The sequence below is a fragment of the Triturus cristatus genome, chromosome 12 (genome assembly GCF_964204655.1).
Source record: "Triturus cristatus chromosome 12, aTriCri1.1, whole genome shotgun sequence".
Taxonomy (NCBI): Eukaryota; Metazoa; Chordata; class Amphibia; order Caudata; family Salamandridae; genus Triturus; species Triturus cristatus.
This window is the reverse complement of record NC_140595.1, coordinates 136,349,676-136,362,931: the sequence shown is the minus strand read 5'-3', so window position 1 is coordinate 136,362,931 and position 13,256 is coordinate 136,349,676.

Sequence of the window (13,256 nt, the reverse complement as noted above, 5' to 3'; positions counted from 1 at the left end):
AGGGCTATTTATAGTTTCCCAATACAGTTTACTATCTTTTGTGTCTGCCGCTAGGTTGAGGTTGTTCCAGGCCTCTTCTTGTAATGCTCTTTTCCTCTTGACGAGGGATGTTTTATAGTTGGCACGACAGTTTTTTATTCTAGTGGGGTTTTGTGGTTTAGTACTCAGAGCTTGTTTTAAATCATGCAAGGCATGAGTACAACTCTTATCAAACCATCCCATATTAATTTCTCTTTTCCCCTTATATGTCTTAGTAAGAAGACTGTCTATTGTTTCATTAATTATATGTAACTTATTAAGTATATTATGCGAATTCACCTCCTCGCCAAGACAATAATCTATCTCCTGTTTGCATTTCCTTAATACCTCCTGCAATAATTTATGTGGAACAATCCTAGACCACCTTATCCTCATTCCATTTGGTCTTACGGCTTCAACATGGTTAATATGGTTGTTAATGACCATTTGTTTGTTGCCCCAACAGTGTAATAGTATAGAAATACTATTGTGATCGCTTAATGTTTGCTCGTTAACCCATAAATTGGAATAAGCAGTGTTATTGGAAAGCAGAATGTGATCAATATGGGAATTAGCACCTCTTCCTGTGAAAGTTGGACAATTAATGTTTTCCCTATTTTTCATACAGCTTAACATGTCCAAATCAAACTTGGCTAACATCTTGTTTAAAGCCATACCATATGTACAGTGTGGAAAGTGTAAAAAATCAACGTCCTCCTTATTTCCACACTCCCTTCTTAACCCACACAAATTACTCATGGCATGAGGACATGGATTTATGGTAAAATCGCCCAGCCAAAGAATAATAGACTGGCAGCCAGATAGTACCTGAGTCCTCTCAATTTCTTTTTCCAACTGAATCAAAATTTTACCTCTATCAGCAGTAAAAACATTGTTATAAAAATTTATCAGTATTAAATCTTTGCCCTTATCAAACTCCAGACGCAATACCTGAGAGTAAACATCCACTGGGACGCAACTCTTAATTTTACATTGGTTGAGTTTAGTGGATACCAGAAGCAAAAGGCCTCCCTTAGCCCTTCCAGCAATTGAGCTGACCGCATTCAAACAGTATGATAAATATCCCTCAACAAAAATAGGTTCCTCGCACCAGGTTTCTTGAAGGCATATTATATCATAGCCTATATTAATGAAATCCTTCCAAAAAGGAGTGTCCAATTTTCTGTTCAAACCCGCAATATTCCATGTGACAACACTGTAGCCTAAAGTAAAGTCGCAATTAGCTACTACGCAGCCATTTGACACAACCACAGTAGAATCTAGATTTAAAAAAGTATCTACCGCAGATAGCTTTACTATGGTCCCGGTGGAATTGGGTCCCTCAGTTGCGTTATCTACTTCTGCTATGTTAAATTCAGAAGTAGGGGGGACTTGGGCAGCTACTATGTTAGGTGAATAACAAATGTCCTTATTACCGCGGGTCTTTTCTCCCTTCCGTTCATTAGGTTCAACACTTAATATAGGCCTTGTAGGGTAATTGGCCTATGCTGGGTTATTTGACAAAATGTGTCAATCAATGTCCTCCAGGGATTCGAGAATCTTAAATCTGTTGAATGTTGGGATACAAAAATTATGACGAGGTCTCAATGTTTGTACAAAACCGGTGTTACTTGGGTAGCTGGGTTCCAATAAATGCCTATAAAAATAGCCTAATGGTAATAAGGTAGTGTTAAATTCCCAGGCTGATGGTAATGGCGCATTCATAAGCGTGTTTTTGGCCCACAAACAAGTTTTAAAATTTATTATGATGCAGTCACCCTCAAAGTTTTTTCCAAGGGGACCTACCCATCCCACTCTCTGCGCTAGTATAATCTGGCTGGCCCCTACCATGGGAAAATTACAATTATTAGACAACCAGTGGAGAATTTTATTCTTCAATTGATCATGGTTCTCCACTTGCCCATCTTTTAATTTAGGGATATTAACCAGCACTGCTACATATGCGCTGCATTCCGGTGGTAAATTAATACAAGGAGGGGTCTTGCTGATGTTTGATGGAATTGTATATGCTCCCTTATCCTTGTGTGTTTGTTCTATTGGTAAGGTGCATGTATTAGGGTGGCCACCCTGTTGCTCTCTTATTATTGTGTTCCCTTCCGAAGGTGACTGTGAGCTTATGACTGGGTCGCCCCGAAGCTGGCTATTAGCGGGCTTACTTATGGGCACATTAGTTATTGGCGCATTAGTTATACCAGCATCCCTAACAGCAGTACCCTCTGATAAAGTTAGACTTTCTATACCTTTTGTCTTTAAGTCTCGAATCCCAATTTTGTCAATAGATCCTTTCAGTTTGTGAACCTCCCTGGTCAAATTATCCACTTTATCATGCAGTGGCCTAATAAGCTCGACTAATTTATCAAAAATTGCTTCCAGACTAGGGGTTTCCAACATATTTTGTTTAGCCCTTGTACGTGTGGTAACCTTGTTCTCTATTAAAGGCAATTTTTTTCCCTTTTTCTTTGGCATAGTACTCTGTCCTACACTTTTTTTCCGTGCCCCTTTTTGGTTTATCAAGGGTGATAATAATGGCTCAGGGCTATCTTCTAAGGCCGATAATCTGGGAGTGTTTGAAAGTATCGACTGAGTACTAACATTTACATCCTCTCTTTCTAAATTAATCAAGGCTGTAGGTATTTCGGCGTTGCGAGTGGTAGTATCGCTAAGATTGCCTTGGTTAATTGGTAGTAGTGCGCTTGAACTCATGGATAGTCTTTTTTCAGTCCTATCTATTTCTTGAGTAAGAGCACTCACTAACTGCTTTTACTAAGTAGGTGTCAATGGTGTTACATGCTGAATCAGCTGAAGCTTTGGCTCCCCGCCTAACCATGACCAGAAAAGGTGTAGGGGAACTTCTATCAGCACAGTATCACGAGCAACACGATACACTGATTGTAACTACTTGTAATTTGCAACTGGGATTAACTCAATACTTTACATGTCCAGTAGACTCAAACAACCAATCCAAGAGAGTTGGCCCGGCCCGACCTCTTTCGTCCTCTGACGGCCTCAGACGGCCCGCCCTTCAGACGGCCCGCCCTTTGCCCGGGCTTAGCCCGGCGCCGCCCGCGTGCGGTCCCGCGACGCCGGGAGTGTCCTCTCAATTTAAACGCCTCCTGGCGCGAAATAGGTGTTGGCAATGACGGCTTCCTGCCGCAAGGGATCGTGGGGCTTGTAGTCCCTCCCTCTCTGCGGCCGCGCCGATGGAAAGGAACGCGACGGCGGGGACAGATCCTCAAGGCACCAAGAGCACAGAGCAGCAGTGAACACACCAGTCAGGTAGGATCCCAGGATTATTTCAGCAGCACGCCTGCTCAGCCGGGAGTGTCCTCTCAATTTAAACGCCTCCTGGCGCGAAATAGGTGTTGGCAAGGACGGCTTCCTGCCGCAAGGGATCGTGGGGCTTGTAGTCCCTCTCTCTCTGCGGCCGCGCCGATGGAAAGGAACGCGGCGGCGGGGACAGATCCTCAAGGCACCAAGAGCACAGAGCAGCAGTGAACACACCAGTCAGGTAGGATCCCAGGATTATTTCAGCAGCACGCCCGCTCAGCCGGGAGTGTCCTCTCAATTTAAACGCCTCCTGGCGCGAAATAGGTGTTGGCAATGACGGCTTCCTGCCGCAAGGGATCGTGGGGCTTGTAGTCCCTCCCTCTCTGCGGCCGCGCCGATGGAAAGGAACGCGGCGGCGGGGACAGATCCTCAAGGCACCAAGAGCACAGAGCAGCAGTGAACACACCAGTCAGGTAGGATCCCAGGATTATTTCAGCAGCACTTATGGGTCATGTTCGTGCTATATAAAACCTTTCAAATAAATAAACAAAATACCTCCAACAAATCTCGAGGAAAAAAAAATTGCTCCAAACACAATGAGCTAGATACATAAAGTACACATACATCTCATTTCAACATAACACTTGCACATGGCTTAATTTACAAGAGCAAAGTTTACTTTTGCCAGGGACAAAATGTTAATTTGTGTGCGTACAAATGACTTACAAACACATAACTTTATACCATTGAGTTTTCAGTAATCATGGCGCCTCAGTGTAAGGGTCCATTGATGTTCAAACAGTATCAAACATTTTATTGTCACAGCCAAAGGCTGTGCTTGAATTATTAGCTTGGAAAATTAGATTTGCCCCTAATAAGCTGATCCCCGTAAAACATGTTCACACTGTACACAACTAGGATTTGTGAAAAAAATTCAAGTACATTAGCAAATTTGATTTACAAATATTTCTTTTAGTGACCTTCACTCCATATATATATTTTATGTGAGCAAGGCCACCCACAGCGGACTGACAGAGACATTTACTTCTCTCTGAGGCAAGACCTACTCCTAAACTAGGGAGGGAGCACCTCAAAATTGGTGGCGATGTCAAAAAAGGAGCTTCCACTGGAATAATACTTTCTCTATAAATAAAAAACATTGCCCAAACTGACTTTTGCTAAGTATTTACCTAAACATCACTAAACACCATGTAGATTTACGCATGTGGAACTGCTTACAATAGTCAAAGTGCTTAAATCTTCCAACTGTTGCGGCTTCTCCAGGGTACTTCTCTAATTCTAGGAGACGGCTCCTTCATTAGGGCGGAGGAGCGTCGCCCCACTGCTTTCTCGCAGTGTGAGAATCAGAAACATAAAATGGTAATAACTACCATTTTATGTTTCTGCTTCTCGCACTGCGAGAAAGCAGAACAAAAGGGTTTGGTTGGGGGCGGGTGGGGCTGCTCTGTGAGCAGGGCTGGTCAGGGGAGGAGTGGTGTGCCCACACCTGAGCGTGCATAACTGGTTTGGTTGGCCCTCTGCGGCTGCCCAAAGCAGTCATGCGCACTCTGCCCTTTCTCCATGCAGGCTGCAAAGCAGCCTACATGGAGAAAATGGCCTGCCCTTAAGCCCCTGGCTGGGCGGCGTCCCCACCATCACCAACGCTGCCATTGCAGTATTGTGATTGGCTTAGGGGAGGGGAGGGGAGGGCGGCTGCCTGCTTCCTGTTCCTGGCAGGAGAGCAGGAGCAGTGCAGGACCGGCGCCGAAAAAACACAGGACCCGGCCGGCGGACAGGTATGTTTTTTATTTATTTGTAAATTAAACAACCCCCCCACCTGCTATTAATGCCGGCGGCGACCTTTTCCAAAGGATGCAAGTCTATTTCAAACACAGCTGTTTTGTTTGTGAATCAAACCAAATTTACCTGTATCCTGTGCTCACTGTTCATCTGCCTTGGTTGTCTAAATTCCCAGTCTCTGAGGTAGCAGTATGAAAGTTGCAAAATCTGAAAAACTCAAAACCCCTTCCTGTATTAGTGTAAATGTAACCTGTTTCAGCCATATTTTCTTGCTTAAGCTAGCATTGCCCACAGGAAGCGTGTGTTTCTGACCTTGAATGCTTCTGTGTTTTGGCTGTGGTGTGAAAGGAGCTTGGTCATCCGAAAACTGTTTACATTTTTCTTACTAGTGAAGGTCATTTTTCTCTTCTCAAAAACTCAGCTAGGCATCTGCTGGGATTCTTTGTGAGAATTGTATCATACATTAAAAATGTGTGTATGTCGGGACACAGGTATATTTCCAGGAAGGAAGAGCTGAGGAGGCTGAAAAGAGCTGAGGTTGATGGACTTTTTTTGTGAAAGGTTCATGAAGATTCGTCAAACGGCGCCAAAGTTGTTCGCAAAACAAAAGACACTTTTCCTATGGAAACTTTGATCTAACTATACACAGTGGTGTCAGCCACTGTGTAATATACATACATATGTGTGTGTGTGTGTGTGTGAGTGTGTGTGTGTGAGTGTGATAGATAGATAGACAGACAGACAGACAGACAGATAGATAGATAGATAGATAGATAGATAGATAGATAGATAGATAGATAGATAGATAGATAGATAGATAGATAGATAGATAGATAGATAGATAACTAATTTAATTAACTTAACAGTACTTCCTATGAGGTGTTATTTTAATTCCCTGCCTCCATTGTTTTTTAGAGTAGTGTGCTGTAGTATACCAGAGGTTGGACAGATGTGGTGCTTGACTAACTTTAAAGCTCGACTGAGGTGCATTTCAGCCCACTGTAATACATTTAGGGCTGTAGTAATTTTCAAAGTGTATTTTGTGAATTGCAATGGTCTACTCTTGTGTGTGTGTGCTTTCTGTTAGCCTGTCCCTGCCAAATGACTCCTTTACTGTCCCTTAACCCCACCCATTTTTGAATTTTTATTTTCATTATTCTGAATACTCTGCTGATCCCTCCCACATTTACTACAAAGTAGTATACTAAGGTGCGTGGACACCGCCACCACCGTGGCAGAGATCTCCACTTAGAAAAGATTAGAGAGGCATAGGTCTCTGGCTGTAGGTTTGTGAATTGCATTTTGTAGCATGGGAGAAGTACTCGACTAGTACTGCTATACATACTAAAAAATCCAGTTTGTGAGCCAGCCTGACCTTTGCATCTCAGTGCTAGGGTGCTGGTTCATACAATGGTGCTTAATCGTTCAATGTTTCGGTTCACCAGCAGTGGACTGACTCTAGTGTGGGAGAGAAGCATTTCAATACTGGAGCTGAAATACAATGCAGCTGTATGCTTGTTTCTTAATCACTTACAGAAGGAATTTAAATTCACACAGTGTGTCTCAGATGTTGGAACAAACCTTTTCTGTTTTGTTAGTAGCTGTTTGTGAAGGTCGAGACTTAAAAGGATAAGTTTGGTGGATTGCGATGCTAAAAACCAAGAGTCCTACCTTTAAGAGTGACCCTAATCTGACAGCCAGTAGCTTTGATCACATACTCAAGATTAGTAGAAAATAGTGCCACGGGTTAGAGAAATACAGGAGGAGTTTTCAGTGGTTTCATAGCAGCTTTGCATGCATTGATGGAGCTTCACGCACAGGTCTCCATACACAAGCACTGCCAGAACTGTCTAGATAAAAGGACATCGCGGATAGTAATACAAGGCTGAACAACCTCTAGCAACAACCCCACTCCATTCTAGGACTTACCAGGTTCTGAGTAAGGAAGTGCGGTTCCATGCCAAGAGTACCGATAAACCTCTGGCAACTCAGAGAGCCTGAGGACTGGGAAGTGGATGTGTCAAGGTGACCCAGCGATGAAGCCAGAGGAATGTCATGGGAAGAAGCCCCGGAGGTACAAACCAGGTAGTTTCAGTCGCAACTGGTGCGGTTAGACAGCCGATGAAGGAGTGAGCAAGCCAAGTAAGGTAGACACTGCAGGGGGGTTGGGGACAAGGAAGGGAAGAGAGAAAACAAAATGGTACAACCAAACAACGGCGTAACAAAACTTAAGGCCCACCCCTGCAAAGTACATGGGGGGGCCCAAGCTCCGGACCCAGTCAGGAGCTATCAGGCCAGGGTCCCGCTGCCCATGCACAGTGTCGAAGGGGGCCCCCTGGAGCTCAGGCCCCACTGTACCACACGGGGCTGTGGGAACTATTGTTACGCCACTGCAGCAAAGGAAAAAAAAAAGTGAACAGGCTGATTTTGAGCCCTTTTATACAACATTCAGATAGCAGATAAAAGAATGAAGATAGAAAGAAAGTGTCAATTGTAACGTTTACTCAACCAATTTGACATAGTACAAAACAGTGATATAGATAGCGGTTTAAAACCAAAATCTAGGTTCACACCTGCTTTTAATTATCATTCTAACTTAGATGTTTTCTATGATAGAGTATGTAAGGATTTGTACAAACTGGAAACAAAGAAAGGATCAGCGTCACGTATTAATCACAACATTACCGCCAATGAACGAAAGGCTCTGAATAGACTTAAATCTGACAATACTATCGTCATAAAAGAGGCAGATAAGGGCGGTAATGTTGTGGTTATGAATCATAGTGACTACATGTCTGAAATCGCGCGACAACTTAGCGATACTGGTTGCTATCAGCAAGTTACAACTAATCCGATCAAGAATATCACTATGTTGATCGACACAAAACTATGCGGGTGGAGAGACACTGGGCTAATATCTGAGGATGAATTTAGATATTTGAGAATTGAGAAACCCAAGTACCCCTGCATCTATATACTACCCAAAATTCACAAGGGTGGTAATTTCCCCCCAGGCCGCCCAATCATCTCTGGGATTGATTCTCCCAATGAAAAACTTTCCGAATTCGTGGATCGGAAACTTCAGAAATATGTCCTAGACCTTCCCTCATATATTAGGGATAGCAAGGACATTCTGGGTAAATTCAATAACTTCCAGTGGTCAGATGAATTATGTTTTGTCACCATGGATGTGGTAAGCCTATATACATGTATTCATAAGAGCTTTGGCATGTTGGCTGTTCGATCGTTTCTAGATAGGGAATCTGCTGACCATCATGATTCCAATGAAATGATACTTGATATGATACACATCATCTTGAGTAACAATTTTTTCATACATGACAGGACCTGGTTCCACCAAATACTCGGGACTGCCATGGGTTCAAAATTTGCTCCCTCTTACGCCTGCCTCTTTATGGGGTGGTTTGAGAGGGAGTATGCCTGGCATAGACGTGCCTCCCCCTGGATGGAATACATCGTGTTCTGGGGGAGGTATATCGACGACATCATCATGATATGGACTGGACCCATGGAATCACTTCATGATTATCTAAACTACTTGAATGACAACCCCTTCAATGTGAAGCTCACTATGACATATAGTAAAGAAAGGATCAACTTTCTTGATATTGAGTTTTACATTAAAGAGGGAATGATACAAAGCTCCTTATACAGAAAGGAAACGGCTTGCAATGCGGTACTGCATGCTGACAGCGCTCATGCCGTTTCGGTCATCAATAACATCCCCTTTGGGGAGATGACCAGGATAAGGAGAAACTGTAGTGAGGAGGTCATATATCAGAAATACGTTTTGAAATCCAAACAACGATTTCTAAAACGTGGATATGACAGGAGGCTCCTTGAGAAGGCCAATAATAGAGCACAACGACTTAAGAGGGAAGACACCCTCCGAAACAAACCCATTACACTGACCCAAAAGAAAAAAGAGGGAATAATTAGGTTTACCACTCGGTATAACAGTAACAGTGGCCAAGTGTATAAGATCATAAAGAAGAATTGGAGCCTGCTTAAGGACATCCCGGGCCTTGAGGGACATTTGCCCAATGGACCGGCCATTGCTTATCGCAGAGGAAGATCCTTACGGGATATCCTTTGCACGAGCCATGTGACCAACACACTGACGACTTGGTTGCCATCCAAACCAAAAGGTTTTTTCACCTGCGGTTCATGCAGTATTTGTGTATTTGGAAAACATAAAATTACCAGTTTTACCTATAACACACCTAAATTACACACAATTACACATTTCATTAATTGCAATACAACCCATGTGGTCTATGTTTTGGGACGTAAATGCAATGTTAACTATGTAGGGAGCACAGTGCGTCCTTTAAAAATTCGTATTCAGGAGCACCGTAGAGCTATACTTAATGGAGATACCCGTTATCCCTTTAGTGAACATTATATGAAAGCTCATCCCGGTGACATGTCATTTTGGTTCCATGGTATTGACCATGTACCAATTAATATCAGGGGTGGTGACCGAGAGCTTCAAGTGAGGCAGATGGAGGCAAGATGGATTTGCCGTCTGAGAGCCACGCTTATGGGCCACAATACAGATAGGGAGTTTCATTACTTCCTGGGATAATGTACAGTGAAACAACATGTGACTCTAGGGCTATACTATGATATATTAATGTTTTCTGAAAGAAGTATACAAGAAGTATTGCGTCAAGTATCTGTTCACTTATGTCTTGATAATGTCTTGCTAATATATAGATGTTTTTATTTATTTATTATTTATTATTTGTTATTTTATTTATATTTTTTCTTATTCTTTTCTGGTACATACTTTTTCCCTCTTTTCTTCCCTTTGGCGACTATAATCTCTTAGATCTGAATCGAAAAATTGCATGGGAAGTACTAAATTTCATGTGAGGATACATTATGATATTCAAACTTTTCCTGGTTGTTATCCCTGCAATCCTTTGCATACTTTTCTGGCAGAGGCATCTATGACTTGGGGTGCTTGTTGGATTGGTTGTGGGGTTGGCTAGTTTATATGTCACTGGGTGAGTTACTTGCCGGTGTATGTCTGCCCTCGTGGTACAGTTGGTCTTGGATGATGTCTGCGATCGGGCTTTATTGACTGTTCGCTCCAGTATGGCCACCATTTTGGTGGGGTTAAAATTTTGGATTTTCTCTTGTTCATGCTTACTAGATGCAAACGACGTGATATGTGGTCATTTGACCGAGGGAGTACTTTCTTCTTCGATGGAGGATGTTCTTATTATATTTCTTCATTAATAATAAATAATAATGATTTTCTATTTTATTTTTCCTTTTTATGTAATTCATACAGCTATCGAACTGTGTCATATTATGTTTGTGGATCTTTGCATTATGAACCATGCCATTCCAATATGGCCACCACTGTGGTATAAAAACTGTTAGAACTACTCTTTGTTTATTTCCATGAAAACGTATGTGACGTGAAACGCGGTCACATGACTGATGGAGCGCGTCCTTTTAAATTCGATGGAGGACGATCTTCCTCCTTATGAAGATTAAGCAGCTATCGAACTGTGTTGCATGCAGACTGTCCTATATAGGTAAGTGTGAAGCGATGGACTTTGCCGGCACTCCATTATATTAAACGAGTACTACGTATCCTAGGCACGGGCATGGTTTTTTTTTAATTTAGCGTCCTGTGTTATTTTCTTTTAATTTTAATAGATATGCCATGAGGACTTCACCGTTACTCGAACCCTGCAATATTTAAGCAGTGTAATACGGGAGATTTATTGGATATATATTAAGGTGAGATCTTGGGTAGGAGTCTACCACTTAATTGGTGGGTGCATGTATCTCAACTTAAATTACACGTTATGGTAATTTTACATGAGTACAGAAACCGCACTTGTGGGTGTCTGTCTTTTTAACATTTAACTGTGGGTTTCATATATAATCAACTACTATTACGATTAGCCCGTCTTTTTCGTCTTTTCGCAGGTCTATTTCAATTATAACTTGATTTACATTTGACCTAATGAGAATCGCATAATATATTGTGTTCCCGATATAGGGACTTCTAAATAATCATCCTTATTTGGGTGTGATACCCATTGAACTCTCATTTTAAAGTGTTTTTTTCTTCACATCTCACTTCTATGTGTTTCTATTTAAATGGGCGGCTTCACATTTTCTATGTTTTCCCAGAACCATACGCACTGATGTTGTTTATATAAGATTATACTCTTGTCGGACATCCCTATTTGATGTTCTAGTGCACACCTTAGAAACTTGTAGTGAGGTAAGGACGACTCCATTTTGCTTGTTTGGCTATATTCCTTCCTTCATCGGATGGTTTAATCACGTTTGGTGCTTCCGTTGCTCGTGACGTTTCACTTTTTTTTATTGCACAACACTATGGCCCTTTCCTGGTTTTGTCTTTAAGGACTTTTTGGATTCACGTGTCTCATTGGAGAGGCTGGTCACAACAAGCTCTTTGTGTTTCCAGTTCTTTGTGGTCCAATTGTGGCTATTTCCCTCCCCCCCCCTTTTCCCGCTTTCTCCTGTTTATCCACTTTTCTCATTCTTCTGTCACGTTTGTTCATTTATTATTCTGAATTATCCTGCATCTATACTGTTTTCTGTTTTTCGACAATGTGATCTGTGTTTAATCACTGTGCATTGTTACATGTATTGCAAGTAGTCTACAATATTTATGATCGTATATTGGTTATGTCATATGTTGGCTTTCTTGTGGTTTCACTGCGAACAGGCGTTTATCACATTGAAATGGCAAAAACCTTGTTTGTGTTTTTGATTAATACTTGGGATTCATTGGTTACTGTTTGTGTCTTCTATACAACTTTCTGAGTCTGCCATGGTCTTTAAAGAATGTCGTTTTATTCCTCATATAATTGTTAGTGATGTTTATACGTTGTAGATTGTGATTTATATATGTATTTTATATATGTATTTTATATGTGTATATTTATGTGGGTGTTTCTGTAATTATGACAGCCCTGACGAAGTTCCCAAGGCAAAGGGGAACGAAACGCGTTGGCTGTGTGCCTGTCTTTTAAACAAGACTACGAATAAAGAAGAAACTTTTTCTACTACAAGTGTTGGTCCTTGCATTACTCGTGATAGAGTGCACCTTCCTTCTTTTGTGGATCAATTTTAACGTTTGTCTGAAACCAGACGATGTATATACATTTGAACCTCATACCACAAAATACCTGGGAGGAAGAGAAGCTTCATAATGTGTGAGCAATGACTCATGGAGACATTTAGTGAATCATTAGAAGCAGGATTTGTAAATATAGGGAGAACTTTGATGTGTATCTGCAGTGTTTAACGAAGGATAAAAAGTGGAGAGCTCTAAAAGGGGTGTTGCCTAAATAGTTAGTGCATCTCATAAACCTCCGCGAGAGGAGAGTGATATATAACAAAAGGTGTGGCCTGGTAAACATAAAGTAGAATCCTGTGCTTGACATATTCATACATGGAGTGTTACTGGACAGAGAATAACCAAAGCCGACAGGAAACAACATTGAGCAATAAGACAAGGCATATCCAGTGCTCAATTTGAGCCGGTGGTTGCCGGTGGGGGCCACCGGCACTCATTTTTTGGGACCAGCGCTTATTTATCTACTTGAGACATTTACAGGTAGATAAAAAGAGAAAAACAAACAAAACAGAAACATGGAGGAAGTTATAAGGAAAAGGGCATCATAAAGGGAGAAAGCATGAACCGGCAAGAGTGAGATAAAGGGACAGGGAGTGTGTGGCTGTGGATGAAAGAGGCAAGAGGTGGACTAAAGTCCACACAGCCTTGGTATGGGGCATGCCAACATTAAATTGCACTGGCCACGGGTTTCTGAGCAGAGGTTTGAGAAACAACTCCTATTCTTTTACAAAGTAAGCACTGGCACATATTTAAAAGTAAGCAATTATAACTTGATTATTCAGATATGATGAGATAGCATCATAGGAACTTGTACACCAATTGTAAACAACAGTGTCCACTGTGCTTCTTTATCCCTCCTGTCAAAAGTGGACCTCCTGTTACTTTGCATTTCGACTTCAACAAGTGACGGCAGGCACAGTCTTTATTTCCGCAACCAAAGACAAATATAAGGGCCCCAATAGGCTCTGATCCAGTGCTCTTTTTATGTTGC